The following is an 18,630-nucleotide window of genomic DNA, read 5'->3' as shown; positions in this document are numbered from 1 at the left end:
GGGGGCGCTCCCAGCCGGGACCGGGAAGCCGCTGGCGGCAAAGTTCTCGCGGCGCGCGGAGCCCCGTGCGCGGGGCGGGTGCAGCCGGGAGACGCGTGGGACCCGGAGTTAGTCGTTAAGCGTGGGGGTGGGGGCTCGGGGCTCCCCGGCTCTTGGGCTTGAGTCCTCCCAGGGACTGCAGGGGGAGGCCAAGGCCGCGCCAGCCTGAGTCGTGCGATCCCGCGGCGCCTGGAGACCCGGCTCCGGTGGGACCCCGCGCCTGTTTTGGGAAGCGTGGGAAAGGGTCACCCAGGAGCGAAGTTCGGGCGGCCCCCCGTGACAGCACCTGTAAGCCATCTGGCAGCCCCACAGAGTGCTATGAGAGCGCCCCTTCTCCGCTGCCCCTGGGAGGGGAAATTGATGACTCGCATTTGCTGGGAGCGGAGAGATTGCTGCGTTTCTCATGCACTTGAACTCCGAGTAATGCAGAAAGAGAAATTGCAGCGGTGGCGACACAAATGCAGTGATCTAATTGTGTATCGTTGGCTAATCCGCCCCAAGTGCAGAACAGCCTTTTAGTGTTAAAGCGTTCCCAGTGGGTGTGCCTATTCCGTCTGGTTCCGGTCGCAGCTGTCTCCCCGCCCCCCAGGTTAGGTCATGGGGGGGGGCCCCTTGGTTCGTTTTGCTTCGGGGTTGGGAGGGATTTTGGTTGGGCCCGGAGGGGTTTTTTTGGGCGGGTTTTTCCTTCTTGGTTTGAGTTTTTGATTCTTTTTTCCGGCAAAATTGGGGGGGGGGCGGCACAGCATGCTTGTTCATTATTTCTCAGATACCTAATGTGTTCTAGTAATTTACATACAGTGTCCCCTTCAAACCTCACCCAGGGAGGGAGGCTGTTATCTCTATACAGGTGAGAGCAGAAAAGCCCAGAGGTTAAGCCAGTAGCCCAAGGTCCCGCAGTCCTAAGCCGTGGAGTTAGAATTTCAGATTGTGTCTGTGGCAATCCAAAGCCTTGGAATCCCCCCCGCCCAGGCAGCACGCTCAGCAGCGGGGGAAACACAGGGGCTTATTGACCTAATAATTATTTCTTTCCTATGAGAAAAAGCCAGCAGCAAGGCCCCTAATTCCTGCTTTGCCTATGTTGGTCTCCCCAGAAGGTGGAATGCGGCTGCCGGTGCCAGGGCAAAGTCCTGTGTGAGAGTTTCACTTCGTCCCACCTTCTCCCAAGTTGCATGTGGCAGTGAGAGTCCAAGACAGGTTGATGTGAAACAGAGCACAGATGCCCAGAGTAAGCAGGTGGGAAAGCTTGGGCAAGTCGCTTCATCTTTTTGAGACTTGGTTTACCCATCTGTACCATAGAAATAATAAATAGTAATAATAGTGTCAAGTAACGACTCGTCATTCAAAAGATGGTGTCTGTTCATCATAAATACTTAATGAATGTTAGTCCTCAGCTGCTTCTGTCATTACACGCTTGCTCAATTACCTCCCCGTGCCCCCTGACTCAGTTTCCCATTAGGCTGTGATGCTATCTGCTGCTCCATCTCCACCCTCATGAACTCTGTCCAGATGACTTTTGTCTTGTTTGTAAAATACCTAAGTGATCCAAAGCTGAGTGTTGTGTCAATGGAATTTGTTATTATGTAAACATGTACAGAAGACGGCTGGGTGAAGATACAGTTGTTTACTTTGTGTCTATATGGACTCCATTAGTGTGTTCGTAATAACAATATCCTAATGACATGGTGTAGCTGACGCCTGTCTCGTAGGTCTGGGGTGGTGGTTATTCCTGCAGCCCTCATGGGGAGTCCCTTTTAGGGGAGAGAGCATTGGAGATCTCCTTTCCTGATTGACAGATGTCATCGCTGGTGTGAAATGGGACCAAAGCAGCAGCTAAACAAGGAAGTTTTGAGTTTTCTCTACCCTACTACCCTTCACCCTTTTCTGGTCTCTGGTTCTCAAAGACCAAATGGAGTTTTTGAGAACTTCCATGATGGCCAGGCATCGAGGACCACCCATCAGGGAAGTGGTTTCTGAATCTATTGGCTGTTAAGAGGGGTTTTCCTCTGGGAGAGAAATGGGAACTCTGCTCAGAACTGCAAGCTGAAATTGTTGCTGAACTAGACACTTCAGCCAGGCTGTGAGGTGACTCACCCTAGAATGTCAGCACTGTGGTCCCAAGTTGAATGGTACTCAGTTTAAGGAACAGAAGGAGGTGCCCTGTTAGACTGGAGAGTCTGGGAATTGGCACTTTCAGAGGTATGGGGAAGGGAAATGGGAGAGGGGACGCCGGCTTGGTGGGATGGAGGCCTGGACAGCTTGACATTGCTCAGGGAGGGTGTCCCGAGACCAGTGGGATGATGGGTCCTGTGATGGTGACAGCTCTGGACTCCAGGGCGAGTCGACCACTGACCTGAGCAGGAGGTGCAGACATTGGATGTTTGCACAGTCCGCACCTGCTTCTGCCTTGATTCTGTTTGACCTTGAGATGCTCCACAACTCAGTTTCCCTGTTGGCGTGATGGGAATAACTCCATCTGAGGGGCAGATCATTCCAGAGCCCCAACAGAGTGAACCAGGTGCTTCCTGGGGGTTCTTAAGCTGTGAACGTGAATCAAGTCCTTCGATCTTTTGTTGTCTGTTCTTTCGGTCACATTTTTGGGCATCTACTCCAGGCCAGGCACTGTCGTAGCTGCCAGGGATATGGCAGCAAAGGAGACAACTGCAGCCCTTGTTTCCATGGAGCTTATATTCTGTGGGAGGAGATTTCCAGTAGGCAAATATGCACAGGATATGTCCGGGGAGGGTTTAAGTGCTATGCAGAAAAAGCAAGCCAGGGAAGAAGTTAGCGTGATGGGAGTGGGTGCTATTTAGCGTTTAGGTAGGGTGGTCAGAGAGAAAGAACACGCTTGTGTGAGGTGCGTGAGTGAGTGCTGAGTGCTGAGTTTCTAAGGCAAGGGGCATTTCCGATCAGCTAAAGGAACCAAGTTGTTTTTTAAAAGATGGTGGGAAATGAGTGTCTTTGTAGACTAGGCACTTTTATGGATCCACTTTTGAACCCGCTGAACCCTAACTCGTTGGCCCCATTAGGCTCTTGCGCCCCCAGCTCAAAAAGCCACAGAGCCTTCTCCTGCCTCTTCACACTGTCTACTTTTTATTTATTTATTATCATCATTTGTGTTCTTTCGCTTCCTGTCCCTCCCCTGCCCCCCACATAAAACCCGTGGACAGGGAGACCAGGCACTTGTGTATCTTTGTGTACTGGTTCCCAGCGCTGCGGGCCAGTCTCAGTGCTAACTAGACACAATGCTTTGTCTGCCTTGGTCCTCCCAGCAACCGGGGTGGGGCAGTTGTTAATCCCATCAACAGACCACAGACAGGGAAGCTGGTCCTTAGAAAAGTTGAGTAACTGCCCAAGGTCACAGCCAGTGTGTATCACAGCCAGGAATTTATCCTAGATTGTAGACCTCAAAGTTGGAAAAACCTTGGGTTGATCTTAAGAAAGTAGACCCACATTGTTTCAGGTCCCTTTTTCCTTTAAACCTTTATCCTTAAAAAAAAAAAAAAAGTCTGTCCTCTCCTTGACATTCCTTGTTTTAAGCAACTCAAGCATTTGCTTATCTTTGTGCCTTTAGCAGTTTCAGCATGAGGTCAGCTTTCTGTTATCCTTTCTGAAAAGAACTTCAGCTGGGATCGAATGAGATTAAATCTCCACTCCTTGGAATTAGGGATGCTTTTAGGAAGCTGCCCACTAGAATGCAGTGGTGGCTTTAGTGTGAGCATCCTTGGCTAGCAGAGCAGGGTGGAGACAATTGGCGGCTTGGCTGTCCTGGATATCAGGAGTGAAAGCCACTGCTCAGATTGGTTTCCCTAGGGAGGTCTCGGCCTGTGGCCCAGCACCCTCCATACTTTGGGTGGCATGCTCCATACTTTGTGGTTCAGTGAGATGGACTGAATTTCATCCTTCTGCCAGGGCCTGCAGCACAGGGTAGTGGGTACGGGGCCCCAGCTCTGGAATCAAACACACACTGGCTTGAATTCGTCAGCTCTGCTCCTTAGGAGCTGTGTGCCTGCAAGCAAGTTAAAATAGGGATCAGGTTACCTACTTCAGAGTTACTGGAGATTGGACAGGAATCCGTATGATTAGCATCCTTCATACCTATGGAGCCTAATGCTTTCCGTGCCACAAGGAAGGAGGGGGGTTTCCTGTTTATCCGGAGTCCAAAGAACTGGAAATGTGTGCGTATGGGTATGAAAAACAATGATACATATATATATTTATTTTTGAAGTTTGTAATATTTGGGATTTGCTCAAACGAGTGACTATGGAGGAAAACTGCTCATTGGCCTTCTGAGTCCTCAGGAAGCCTCCACAGTGGTCCTGACGCGCTCTTTGTGTTCTTTGTAATACTCCAGTTGAGTTCACTGGACGATTTGCCAGCCCTCTCCGGCCATTCTAGAGGAAGGAGACTGTGTTCTCCTTTTAATCATCTTAAGAGGAAAATAGCACCCACGCTCTGGACTTGGCCTCTCTCACCCATAACATGGCGAGTAGACAAACATGGAAAATCAGGTGCATTTGCGTGTAAACAGATTTTAGCCCCAGCAGATAAGCACATCCCACATATCATTAACGCTGGCCGAAGCCATTGCCGTGGGGATCCCGTGTCTGCTGTGAGTCACTAAGGGCTATAAACACTCCAGAGAGGTAGGCATGGTTATAAGGTGTGTGCGTGTGTGTAGCTGTTTTACCAGATTTACTCTCTGTAAATGCACTTTATGTTGTGGGCGCCAGATGAGTACGTGTCTGGGAGACGGAAAGGCAGGGTTGCCTCCTGTTCACGAGGACCAGCCCCTCTGCACCCCTTGTGGCAGCCTCCGTGAAAATGGGGGCCTCAGGCTTTCTCTCGTCTGCTGTTTGGATGCCTTCAAGAGAGGCCAGTTAAAGGATGCTGGCTGTGGCAATTCCTCAGAGCCCTCGCCAAATGGCGTCAGCCCATCAGGGGCCGCAGCAGCCCCAGATCTGGAGGAAGTTCACGGTCAGAAGAGTGTGACAGGTAGGCGAGTCTCACCTGATGTCCTGGCCCTGAACTGGGTGACACTAGGTCTGGGCTGGGGCGAGGGGGAGCTGGCGGGCTCAGCGTGGTGACAGTCCTTGGTCTACGTGCTGGACTTTGGGGACCATGTTGGGAAACACCCACCACCTGGCACCTGGCGGCTGGTCCACAGGTGCCAACGGCCTCACCTTTCGTTGCCGCCCGGATTTGGAGGCTGGCTCAGGCTCCCAGCCCGTTTGGGCTGTAACTTTATCACAGGCATTGAGTGTGTTCAGTACCTTTTAATTGTACAGAAGCTTCAGAAAGCTCTCCCTGGGGGCTGGAGAGAAGTAAAAACAACAGCTGCCGTTTCCTGGATGCCTTATTCCCTCACCTCACAGCCCAGCCCTGCCAGGGTGCCCCCAGCTGTGAATCCCTCACCTCACAGCCCAGCCCTGCCAGGGTGCCCCCAGCTGTGAATCCCTCACCTCACAGCCCAGCCCTGCCAGGGTTCCCCCAGCTGTGAAGTTTGCTGTGCCTGGGCAGGAAAAAATACGGATTTTGGTTTGGTCAGGTCCTGTTAATGTCGAAGAATCATTTAGTGACGGCCGACCAGGAGCCGAGCGCTTGGTTACACAAGTTCCCGTTGAGCCCCCATTCCTGTAAGGCAGCTGCTGTCCCCCCCATCTCACAGGTGAGACCGCTGAGGCCGAAGGAGGTTGTGCAGGTTGCTGTAAGTGGCTGCTCCAGGCCTGCGTGCTGCCTTGCCCGGGACTGTTCTTCCTGCGCTTTCCTTGTCAGCTGACGATTCCCCAGGCTCCCAGGGCAAGAGCAGAGGCTGAGATGCGGAGAGTCACGGGATTTTCTCCCTGGCATCTCGGGCACACTGGCCCCAATCAGCCAGAGTGGGCTGGGAGTGAGGGTCTCTGGGCCCTGAGCTGCCCCTGGTCTCTGTCTCCAGGAGACTGTGCCTCTGCCCCAGCCACAGTCCAAAGAGGCAGGCTGGCCCCCGACGGGAGGTCCCTCTCTGGCCATTTGGGAGCCTAGAATGCACAGCCCTGAGAAGGAACCGTCAACAGGGATGCTCAGCCTGCTCCCTCGGTGGGGAAACTGAGGCCTGAGGCAGGGAAGGGACCATAATTGAAGATGTCACCTGGGATGGTTTCCAGGATCGAATGTCAAAACTTCTAAAAGCACAGGAATGACTTCACTCTTTACCCTCTTCCCTCGCCCCCTCTGACCCACTCAAGGGGCTTCTCAGACTTGGGACCGCAGGGGTCTGGGCTGCGTGCTAATATGCAGATTCTTGGGCTCCCCCACCCAGAAATCTGTATTTTGATCAAGTGCCCTGGGTGATTTTGGTAAAGGGATTCTGCATACATGGAGAACCTCTGCCCTTTGCCTTTCTGGGACTGGGCTAATTTTAGAGTGAGAAGCTGGAGGCCACTCATGCTGGTTTCCCCCATGCCCTGGTATAAGCATTAGCTGCGTCCTTTCCATGCCCACGGTGTACTGAAGTGGACAGTAAGGTAGATGGACGTCCTAGTTAAATCCCGCTTTTTTCTTTTCTGTGCCAACCCCCACCTGGGCACATATGTTCCCAGAATCCAGTAGAAGCATGTGCATTTCTCAGGCTCGTGAGCTCACAACACTGTCCTGGTGCTCACAGAGCAGCCAGGGCGAGGCTTGGGTGTGGGTTGCTCGGATGCCTTGCTCTGTGCCCCAGGCCGTCACCAGCATTCCTGTGCCTTGCCTCCAAACACAATGCCTGTCTCCTTCAGCCCCACAGAGGAGCCAGGCACTGGGCCGGGTGCTAAGGAGACAGAGGAGACCAAACTCTCGTCCTGTGATTCGCCCAGATTCTTAAGGCTTGGTCCCCAAAGCCACTGGTGGGGCCTGTTCTCCCAGGTTCCCCAGCCCACCCCCATCACCCGCCTTGGGCCCTAATGCTTTTCACGTGACAGACCATTCCGCTGAGCACTTACCTGTGCTTCCTCTTGGCATCTCACCTGTGCCAGGTGTGTCGGTGCCATGTGGGGGGATTTCTGTTTCCTTCACATGCTTCGGGTGGGAAGCCAAGGGGCCTGGGGAGTGGGAAAGACTGTCTGTGGCCCTCCCCTGCACGGGCAGCCATCAGGGTGCTGTGCCCTGGCATCAGGGGCTCAAATGCAGATTCTGGGGCCCAACTCAGCCGTTGATTTGGTAGATCCAGAGTGGAGGTCCCTTCGGGACCCTGCACTTCTTTTTTGTGTGTCTTTTTAATTGTAGTAAAATATACATAACATAAAATTTACCATTTTAACCACTTTCAGATGTCCAATTCAGTGGCATTAAGTACATTCACAGTATTGGACAACTGTTACCACTATCCATTTCTGGAACTTTTCTCATCACCTTGAACAGAAACCGTGCCCATTTTGTAGTCCCTCTCCGTCCTCCTCCCCAGCCCCTGGTAACCACCATCCTTTCTGTCTCTGGGCGTTAGCCTGAGCCAGGCGCCGCTTCCAAGTGCAGTCGCATGGTAGTTGCAGGACCCTGCACTTTTAACATACGGCCCGTCCCTACCCCCACTTGGATGGTCCCGGAACCACACCTGGAGATACCCTGTCCTAGATGCGTAATCCCCAGTGTTTCTTACACTTCCTTTAAAACAGGCCACCTCACAGGTGTGCTGGGAAGGTTTGGGGAAGACATAAATTTAGGTGTCTTTTTCCAGTGATTAAAACCAGCACATTGTTATGTCTCTGGTGCTATCATGAGTCATTTTTTGTGGAGGAGGGGGCGGGGTCGCGCAGTGTTGCCCAGGCAGGAGCACAGTGGCTATTCACAGGCACAATTATAGCTCCTTGAAGCCTCCAACTCCTGGGCTCAGGTGATCCTCCTGCCTCAGCCTCCCAAGTAGCTGGGACCACAGGTGTTTACCACCACACCCAGCTATGATGATGATCCTTTTTGTCTGTTTGTTTATGTTTGATAAACAAACATTCCCTTTTCTTTAAAAGGGAATGGTTTGGTCTTTTGTAAGTTTGTTTTTCATATTATATTTGTGACTGCTAAGCTTAAGGACCACGCCTTGCCCCAGGGATCTGCGCAGGAAGGTTTGGGGAGTAAATAAATTTAGGTATCTCTTTCCAGTGATTAAAACCAGCACAGTGTTTTGGCTCTGGTACTAATATGCATCATTTTTTGTGGAAGAGTGGGGAGGGTCTTGCTGTGTTGGCCAGGCTGGAGTGCACCTGGGCAACCTGCTGCTTAGAAGTTGCAGGGAGACAGCTTTTCCTTCACTGGGAGAGAGATTTTCTGTCCAGCAATGGGATGGGCTGCCCTGGGAGGCAGTGAGTCCTCCAGCACTGGAGGCATCAGGCAGGGACTGGGTGTGCCTGGTCAGGGTATCTGAGAGGACTCCTACAGCGTGGGGTTGTGACGGGGGCTGACGCTGGCGTCCCATCTAAGTGCTCAGCTTCCCATCCTCCCCATCCTGGCCTCAAACACCACCTCCATCTCTCCTCTCAGATGAGGGTTGGGAGGTTGGACCAGTCGGGACAGTGGCTCTGCAGCCACCTGTGCACTGTGAGTGTTCCCTGCTGTCTGTTGGCTTCAAACATCTAACCCAAGCCGAGGCCATTGCTGATCTGGGGCGGGCCTTCCTCCAGCCCCGCTGGCCTCTGTGGCATTCGCTTAAACCTCCCCCAGCCAAGGTGAGCTTGCACGGCTTGCATTTCCACAGCGCCAGCCCTCAGCCTCCCTGTGCTCCTTCCAGGCCCTTCTGGCTGCACCAGCACCGCTCTAGAGGCAAGTTTGCATCTCTGACGTCCCCTCTGCAGGGATAGAGGTCCCCCTCGGGTTCCGGGGCAGATGTGGGCACCTCCCCTGCTGAGCTGGGCTGCCTTCCCCGCCAGGGTACGGCGGGGTAGAGATGCCCGCCCTGGCAGTGTCTTTCCTCTCTCAGGCACCCTGGGAATGACCAGAAGGAGTCCCTTTTTATGGATGGGAAGCAGAGGCAGACAACAGTGTGATCTCCAGCCCACTGCTGTCTGGGAGAACTTTCTGCAAAGACGGGAATGGTCTGTATCTGCACTGTCTAGGATGGTAGCCCCTGGACTTAAATGTAGCTAGGACGATTGAAGAACTGAGTTTTAAACTTTATGTAATTGTCAAAGGCCACGTGTGGCTAGTACTGGAGCTGCCTCTGAGTCAGGACATGGTGCTCACGAGTGTTTCTGTGGCCCACAGCTGGGGAAGCCTGAGACATTTGTTTCTCCACCGTCTTCCCCTAGGGCCACATGCCTCTCTGTGTGGCCCCTGGACTCCCTGTGTCAGAATGGCTTGGGAGCTTCTGTTGTTGTTTTTCATTGTCATTTCCTGGACCCCATACCAGGCCTGAACAATGGAAAACATCTGGGAGTGGGCCCAGGAACCTGCATTTTAAATGTTATCCCCACCCCACCCCTGGTGATGCTGCCCGCTCTGCGTTGGAGGACCAAGGCCTCCAGTGCCTGCCGCCTTCACTTCCGTGGGTCTTCCCAGCCTCCAGTGGCCCACTGTGCCCTTCGTGCCTTTGCCCCCACCCCCATACGCGCAGGAGCTGGGCCAGCAGTTCTTGAGATGTGCTGCAGGACCCGCCATGTGGCAGCACCTGAGGACTTGTTGGAAATGCAGATTCTCTCTTGCCCCAGACCTGCAGAATCAGAAACTGGGGTTGGCCCAGCAGTCCCCCAGGTGATGCTGATGCAGCTGCAGTTTGAAACCCATCACTGAGCAAGTGTGTTCCTTCTACTTAAATTTTCCTCTTTTCCTCCCTCTCCCCCTCCCCTCCCCTTCTCCCTTCCCCTTCTCCTTCACCCTCCCCCTGTACCCTGGCCTGTTCCCTCCCCAGCTGCCAAGAGCAGGTTGACCCTTCCACGCCTAGGGGCTGCTGGGGGTGTCACTAGATGGTCTGTCTGCCTTTCACAAGGGCCTTTGGAGATTGTGGCCTTACCCAGGGGACAGCTATGATGGTGATGCTAGGGAGGCAGGCAGAACAGTGGCCAGTGGTGCCCTGCCCATCCTCCCCCCCAGCATCCCAAGTGGTGGCCGCCTGTTCCCCCCGTGCCAGAATCTCAGAAGAGCCGAGGGCCAGATGGGCCTATTCCCCTGGAGCCTCCAAGCCCGCTCTTGGGGACAGAGCCTCTGCTGCTTCCCTATGCATCCATCAGGCCTGGAGGACTTTAGCCCAGCCCACAGCTGTGCTCAGCAGACAGCGAGATTCTATTTAATGCCTTCCCAGTGCATGTGGAGCAGCTAGGGAGGTGGCGGCAGAACATCAGCCCTGGCTTTGCTGCTTACCTGCTGTGGGACCTTGTGCAGGTCACTCGCCCTCTGACCCTGGGAGATGAGATCACAGTGCCAGCCCAGCTCAGCTCACTGATTTGTGGTTGCTTTACAAGCTCGGGTGTGGAAGCGTTTTGTATACTCTGAGGCACCTTAGAAATGCTGTTGGTACCATCGGTGATCTTGTTCCCATTGGGAGGCTGGTGAGGGCAGACCTATACCTAGGGTGACCAACTCGTCCTGTTTTGCCTGGGACTTTCCTGGTTTTAGCACTGCAAGTCCCACATCATGGGCTACCCCTCGGTCCTGGGCAAACTGGGACAGTGGGTCACTAGTGCCCTGCTCTGCTGTGCCAGCCACCCTGAGCTGCTTTTGCTGTATAGAAAGTGATCCCTCCGCCCTCCCAGCAGCTAGGGCGTCACCTGCCTGCCCCTCCCCGCTTCCGGCTTCACTGATCACATTGATCCTTCCCGCCCTGCAAGCACTGATGGATGGTGTGCTGACCGGCGCAGCTCAGATTCCAGCTGACCACCTCTTCATTATGTTACCCGCGCCCATGTGCGCACTTCATCACTCATTCCAGAAATACTTACCAAGCCCCAACAGGACGCCAGCCACCGACGGCTGAGCCGGGTGTGCCCTGCTCTCTTGGCACATTCTGCAGGAGGACATTTCTGTCTAGAACCCTAAACTTAAACTGGAAAGATACCCTTCCTCACCTTCTCCCCAAATCCCACAAGGCTCCTCGTTCATCTGCTTGGCGGCACGAATGCCTGTTCTGTACTCGATTTGGTGCGATGAACTGTGAACTCGAACTCGGGACAGTCCCCTTCCGCCTCCAGTGGAGGGGCGCACCCTTGCCGTCCCACCCTACGCCTTTCTAGTTCTGACCTCTCTTATCTCCCTGCCCCGTACTAAGTCCACATTCCTCCCGTCCTGGGCCTCTCTCTAACCCTTCCTCATAGCCTTTCTGGCTCATTCCAGCCTCTCTGCGGAGTCCTTGCGTCGCCATCCGCATGTGTCATCGGAGCGCAGTGTACGGGAGAGCGGTCCTGCAGAATGCGGGGGAGTCCTTCAGCACTTGTACCTTTGGGCCCCTCACCAGGTGCTGTGGGATCATAGGAAAGCCTTGTACGCCCTGTCGGTTAATTACTGTGCAGATTTTCTTGGAGCACCTACTGTGGGTCAGGTCCTGTTAGCAGGAGGAAGGAGCTCAGTTTTCTCTTCTATTAATTGTCCATTCTTTCTCCTCTTTCCTTTCCTCCTTGGTCCTCTAGGACCAGCTAAACAGTTGCCACTCTGCGGTTCCTTCCCTAGTCTCCTGGTCATGAAAAACCCATGTCTTCTCTGCCTCTCTCCCTCCCATCCTTCTTGGAGCACACATGTCCCAGGCAGGCTTGTGGGAGGCCCCCTGGATCTGTCAGCTTCCTGAGGATGAGGCCTGGGTTGGGTTGACTGGACACCCCCGACCCCCGTGCCCCTGCTCCCTCATGGGCCTGCCTAAGTGCTGTGATGTCCCCATCACCAGCCTCCTGGCACATCCCTGATAGAGCTGAGCTCACTGAGGTCTGCGGCAGCAGCTGGTGCTTTGGGGACTCCAGACGGCATCTGGTTCTTCTCAGCCTTCCCAGCGGGAGTCCGATTTTCCAGCCTGTGTCTGAAGCTTGGCCGTCTCTCTGGAAAACACTCATTGATGCCCTTTAGAGGAGACTTGAATCCATACCCGGCAGACAGGCAGATGCCACCTTCTCACAGCAGAGCAGGGAGCGGGCAGCCCAGGAAGGTAGGACTTTAACAGACACAGTTGGCTTGCCTCTGTGCTTGGTGTTGTTTAGGGCTACAGTCCCCATCCCGGTCCCCAAACCCCGGGCCGCAGACTGGAACCAGTCCGTGGCCTGTTAGGAACCAGGTCCCAGAGCAGGAGGTGAGCACAGGTGAGCAAGCAAAGCTTCATCTGTATTTACAGCCACTCCGCATCACTCATATCACCACATAAGCTCCGCCTCCTGTCAGATCAGCAGTGGCATTAAATTCTTATAGGAGCTCAAACCCTACTATAAACTGTGCATGTGAGGGATCTAGGTTGCTCGCTCCTTGTGAGAATCTAATGCCTGATGATCTGAGGTGGAGCTGAGGCGGTGATGCTAGCGCTGGGGAGCGGCTACAAATACAGATTATCATTGGCACAGAGGTTTGACTGCACAATAAATGTAATGCATTTGAATCATCCTGAAACCATCCTCCCTTCCCCCATCCGTGGAAAAATTGTCTTCCATGAAACCGGTCCCTGGTGCCAAAAAGGTTGGGGACCACTGGTTTAGGGCATATCAACTCCATGTAGGAGAGTGAGCGCCCCTCACTGAGCTAAGACTAGTACACAGACCCAGGGTACTGAGTGTGGGGATATTGGAGACCCTGTACCAAGTGCTTAGGGCCATAGGGCCAGACTGTCTGGCTGCAAATCCTCCCAACGGTGGAGACCCTCTGAGCCTGTGTCCTCATCTGTAAATTGGGGATGCTAGTCCTATTTAGTAGGGATTTGTGGAGATTAAATGAGAAGATGATACATGCATGGTGCCTGGCACACACTAGGTGCTTGATAAACATCCTTTGCATCAGTTCTATACGAAAATGGGTGCTGAATGCTACTCCCAGAGAGATGCCCAGGCCGGACAAGTCCGGAGTCAGTGATCAGTAGGAGATAAAGCACACAGGGCAGGTTGAGGACTTGTTGGGGAGAAGCCTTTGGAGTTAGCATCTGCCAGGGCTTCGCTCGCCTCATGAGAGGTGGGCCTCTGGCAGCAGTTTGTCAGAATCTTGAGCACTATGAGAAGCCCACATCGGAGACTCTTGAGCAAGCTGCTTAATCTCTTTCGAGCCTCAGTTTCCTAATCTTGTAAAATGGGAGCGATGGTACCTATCTTGCAGGGCCTGTATACAGTAGGTACATACTAAATGGAGCTGCCCTTTTATTGATAAACCATCTTAAATACTGTAGGGAATACAACGGATTGCAGATAATGAAATGCTTATTGAGCATACAGTTGGCCCTATATGGGAAGCCCGTTCCATGGGGTGGATGTGTGTGTGTGAGGGTGTGTGCCTCCGGGCACTCTTCTGCCTGTTGGAACATCAAGAGCCTTGACAGTGACTATGCTTTTAGCTTTGTTCTCCGTGGCTCAGGGTCCGGTCCCGGCACTGTGCTGAGCGGTGGTAACAGGAGGTCCGTGCCAGGGGGCAAAGGCTGAGTGTCCCCACAGTCAGCAGGAGCCTGAGCTGACCTTGGGGAAGTCCTAGGGCTTGACACCCTCTGCAGCCTCAGGAGTGTCCTCCACCCAGCCAGCCTTCCCTCAGAGCATTGAACTGAAGCTCTTAAATGCTAGAGATTCTGTTAGGATGTTTGATTTCTAGCAAAAAAAAAAAAATCGAAAATAAAAACTTGCTTGGGAGACAGAATCTGATTGGTTCTTGCCTAACCAATGGTTTGGCAGACGGTGGATCAGGTGACCCTCCTGGCCCAATCAGCTGCCTCCGTAAGCGTGGGCAGGGTACTTGGTATACAGAGCTGCTTCCTTCTAGGGGCTATAGGGACATGGTTGGGGAATTATTCAGGGAAGGAGGACAGTTTGACTTATGATGTCCAGTGCAGGTGTTTCTCCTGAACTTGAATGCCTTCAGGAATTAGAAACTCGCTTCCTCGCCAGGCAGCCCTACAATTTTTGATTTGTTTTAAGCATTCGCTCACCTTTATATTGAGCCAAAGATCGGCCTCACGGTGGCATCCACCCTGTGGCCCGTGTCCTACCGTTTGAGGATCTTACACACCAAATCTGTTTCCCCCGGCGTGATGACCCCTCTGTCGTAAGAAAGCAGCCACTGTGGCACGTAGACCAGCTTCGTTTCTCCAGGCGTGTTTCCTCCCAGCCAAGGCAGAGTAGATGGTACGGGGTGGGTGGGGGCACAGGACGTCTGGCCTTGATCTGCCCCGCTTGGCCACCCTTCCTTCTCTTGTCCCCCACTGGGAGCCCTTTGTGAGGATGGAGGAAGGGCTGCTGGAGCCATAGCCTTCTCCTGAAGAATGTTCCCTGTGTTTTCCTGGCCCTCTCGGAAGTCCTTGTTTAGAAGGACTCAGCAGGAGCCTGAAGACATCAGGCAGCCCCCCTGGGAGCAGGCAAGGAGGGACAGGTAGAAATGATAGTGGGATGCTGTCAGGGCAGGTGGGGCTAGCTCAGGAGCTGGGGCCAGGCAAGTGGAATGTAATGCCATTCCCTTTTTCTGCAGGCTGCCCTGTACCCCTACCCCCATGCTGACAGCTCTTAAGTTGACATACTGCTTTTGGGGTCTATGAGTAGTGTCCATGGCCAAATAAACAGTACCTGCCTCTTGATAAGAGAGTCCTGTGAACATTTGCATGTAGCCAAGAGATTACAAAAAGAGGAGGATGCTCAGTCTCTATTAGGACCCAGGGAAAAAAAGAGGAGGGTGAAAGTGGAGAGAAAACAAGACATTAAATGTGGACCATTGAAAAAGGAGATTGCATTTTTCTGCCTGGGAGTGTTTAACTTGAATCCGCAGCCTGCCTTCCAGGCCAGCCTGGGATGGGGAGTCTATTTTTTCGCCCCCTTGCCTAGAGTTAGCTTTTTGTAGGTCTGCATATGGAGAAAAGGGCAATTTAGAGGGAGATTTATAGCTTTCTCCAGAGATCTGGAGCAGGGAGGATTTCCTGGGCATCAGAATTATCCTGAGTTAATTGCCGTGACAGCTGAAAGGATCTTAGCTGCAGACTCTTCGGTCTTGCTGAAATCCATGCTGTCCATTCACTGGAGAAGGACCCGAGGGCTGCTGTCCCGTCTTGTTCCCCGGCCCCCTAGGTCTGGGCTTCGTTGTCCCGGGCGTCAGGACTAGAGAGCAACCAGCAATCACATTGTTTTTTCTCTGAATTCCTGGGATGTCTGCAGCTCTGGGCCGTCCCCCGCTGGAGGCGGGGTGACCTCGCTGACCCGGTTGGTGATCAGCCTGCAATTCCAGAGAGACATGGCAACAAGCCCACACATGGCTTTTTCTTGTCCCAAGTCGAGTTACAATGCAAACACCTGCTCCCGATTAGGACACTGACTTCTTCAGTTGGCTTATTTTCTGCTGCTGTGCCTAAGCGTGGAAGCAGTTTTTAAGGATCACAAGTTGTGGTGTTTATGTGTCTTGTTTTGTCTTATATCCCCACACCCGCCAGTCCTGTATGCCCTGGGTACACATGACCCAGGGTACACATGACCCAGTGTACGACATCTGTCCTCCTTCCCCCTCAAGCTGCCACGAGTGATCGATAGTATTGCAGATGTGTCAGGAAAGAGGTCCCCATAGGGCCCAGATGTTCCAGGGATATCTGTGGTTTGAGGTTTGTGGAGTGGGGAGGGAAAGAGGAAGATCCAGGAGTTCAGCTCAAGTGAGAAGGGCAGGAGAAGCCCAGCTTACGAGAATAAAACACACAGTTGAAGCTTTCGACCTGCTCCCAGCTGTTGGCCTCCAGTCCTGTGCTCGCTGCCGTGTGTTCGTTTATTCAGGCTGGACACTCTGACTCTGCAGCAGCCAGACCTGGAACCTGCTCTTCTCTAGAACCTGCTCATTCTCTCCTGGGAGATGCAGGGGTAGGAACGGCTTCAGGGAAAATCATGTTTGGTCATGAAAGCACCTCTGGCCCGGAGAGTGCAGTCCTAGGGCGGCTTTGGCCTCATCTAATCCTCCTTTAATCCAGGCCTGTGCCTTGAGCTGGCTGTAGTTCAACAGGCACTTCTTGGGCTTCAAGTGTGGGTCAGGGCTGGGCTAGGTGCTCCGGCCAGGAGGAAGAACCTGGAAGGATGATGTGTTCTTTGCAAGAGATTTCCTTGTCTGGGTTGGCAGGGTCATTATGTAATCCTCCAAGAAAGGCAGGCTCGAGCTGGTCACCACTGGTGAAAATTCTACATTCCCTTTTTGCCTTCCTACTTGTTTTTAAGACCATAGTGCTGGGACATTGTCTTATGTTCTGTCAAGCTGGGTGTGAGCTGTGTGTGTGTGTGTGTGTGTGTGTGTGTGTGTGTGTTGTGGGGGTGGAGAGCCATGGTTTTTTTTTTTTTTCAATTTACATTTTTGGAATAGTTTTCTCCTCTGCTCTCCCTAGAGGCGGCATGCAGAGTGGAAACAGCGTTTGACTTGTTGAGTTGCTGGTGGAGCTGGCCAGACAAGGGAACCATTTGGTGGAACGTCAGCGACTGCTCAGAGCAGGAATTAAAGCCTCATCTCTATCTTTTTCAGTCCATAAACTGGAGGAAGCCAGGGGCGGCAGCAAAATAGTGCCCAAGCCTCCAGATGAGGATCCCATGGGCCACTTCCCAGCAGTCAGGCCCCGGCTGCTGTAAGCCCCACTCTGCAGACGTCTCAGCAAAGAATGTTCTACCTGGGGGTTTGGGTCGGGAGATTCCAGAAGTCCCTGGAGACCCAGGGACACTGCTGCTGACCAGGGGCTGGTCTCACAACCAGAAAGCAGTGGCCCTCAAGGGAGAAGCAGGAAGGAAAATGACCGAAATGTATATAGCACTTGCCATGTGCCCAGCACTGTTCTTTTATGTGTAGCCTATCATTTAATCCTCATAGCAACCCTGTGAGATAGGCACTGTTACCCCATTTTACAGATGAGGGAACCAAGGCACAGAGAGGTGAGGTGACTTGCTCAAGGTCCCTTGGTTAGCAAGTGGCTGGGACTCAGACTCAGACCACCTTGCCCAGAGCTGTTTCCCACCACGCAGACTACGCCGCCTCCCAGGCGAGGTGCTCAGTGAGTGTTAAAACTAGAAGTCGGTGTGCGGCTCGTGTGCCAGGGCGAAGTTTTCCTGTGGGGGAAGAAGTTCTGTCCTCAGACGTAACGGTGACTCGAGGACTTGAGTTTTCCTCCTCATCCCACATGCTCCCCCCAACAAAAACTCACATTTTTCTGTGTCTTGATTACGTTTGGTTCATAGACCACGTTGCTGCAACTCCCCAAGTGAAATGCGGGTGTGTTGCTAATCGGCTTGGTTCCTTTCTAGTCTTAAAGGTTGTGGCTGGTGAGAAGGGACACAGTTGAGGGGGGCCCTGTTGGTCTCCTGCTTGGTTGCAGAAGCCATGACCACGGAGCCCCCTGGAGAGGGGACGGACCACTCTGGAATTGTGGGCCCCCGGCCACGTGAATAGACAGGCGTCCTAGGAGAATAGGAATGGGCAGAAGAGCCCGGAGAGGTGTCTGCAGGGTGTCTGCGCAGTGGAAAGTCATGGGCTGGGGGCAGAGTCAGGTGGGGCACTGGTCTCAGGCCTCCCTGCAGCCCAGGCTCCCTGTGTGACCTGGCTGGGCCTTGGGCCTTGGGGTTGGCTGCCCTTAATGAGGACAATAAAACCCACCCTTGTAATACTCTCAGGGAGCTGAGACTTAAACGTAGTAGAAGTCAGAGGACTTTGAAGTTAAAAACACTGTGCTCAGCAATACCAGCCCATATCGAAGCCTTCTGCGTATGGAGGCACCGTCTTGTTCTAGGCAGGGCAGGAGGCCTCTTGCCTGCCTTGCCAGCTGGTCTGCACCCTGGGCTTTCTTCCAGGTTACATTTGTTAGGATGTGGGATTGGGGTGCCCTGTGGTGGCCCTGGGGTGACCCCATGGCACGTCGCAGAACAGCATCCCAGGAAGAAGCTGCCCAGCTTGGCCTGCGACTCCCTAGCAGCCTGCCCTTGCAAGCTTCCCACAAGAAGCTTTTAAAAAGCTTGTAAGAAACCTTGCAGGCCTCTTACTCTTTGTGCCTTAGTTTCCCCATCTGTTAAGCAGGAATAATACCACCCCCCAAGGTTGCTGGGACACTGCACGGGACATGTGCCTGGCACAGAGAGCTCCTCCAGGCCTTGCAGCTGCAGGTTGTGGGAGTCCAGTTGTGCTGGAAACCCGGTAGGGTTTCCTGGGAGCCAGCCCCGCATGGCCCGGGCCTGCTCTTTCTCAGCCCAAGGTAATTTTTCAATTAACTCGATTGGCTGGAAACCCGGGCACCCCAGAGTGTGGGAAAACGGCCCAGTCCGGAAGAGCCCTCCCCTCTGCCCCTGCCTGCTCGGGGCTTGGCTTCCAGAGGGGGGATCCGATTTCACATCAGGACACCATGATGTGATCCCTATGCCCCTCTGAAAAATCCCAGATGGCGCCTTCTGGAAGTCCCAGTGGCCTCCACGCTGGCGGCCAGCCTGCCCTCCCTCACCGCCCCTGCCCTGCCCGGACTCCGGTGGGGAGCACCTCTAACGGTGCTCGTTAGTGACTTTATT

At 53.6% G+C, this 18,630-nt stretch overlaps 1 protein-coding gene across 2 annotated transcripts in view; it reads left to right on the top strand.

Annotated features, from left to right (window-relative positions):
* The window catches only part of KAZN (kazrin, periplakin interacting protein), a 432,584-nt gene that overhangs the window by 271,367 nt on the left and 142,587 nt on the right, over positions 1–18,630 (top strand). The window contains exon 1 of one of the 2 annotated variants that reach the window (XM_012662663.1): positions 4,791–5,032. The exons of the other annotated variant lie outside the window; for it this stretch is intronic. The gene's annotated coding sequence lies outside the window, so the exon portion shown is untranslated. Of the gene's footprint in view, positions 1–4,790; positions 5,033–18,630 lie in introns of those variants that run through there. 2 annotated transcript variants of the gene reach the window in all.

Source organism: Propithecus coquereli, unplaced genomic scaffold (genome assembly GCF_000956105.1).
Source record: "Propithecus coquereli isolate 6110/MARCELLA unplaced genomic scaffold, Pcoq_1.0 Scaffold77, whole genome shotgun sequence".
Classification (NCBI taxonomy): domain Eukaryota; kingdom Metazoa; phylum Chordata; class Mammalia; order Primates; family Indriidae; genus Propithecus; species Propithecus coquereli.
This window is presented reverse-complemented; position numbering and strand designations above follow the sequence as displayed.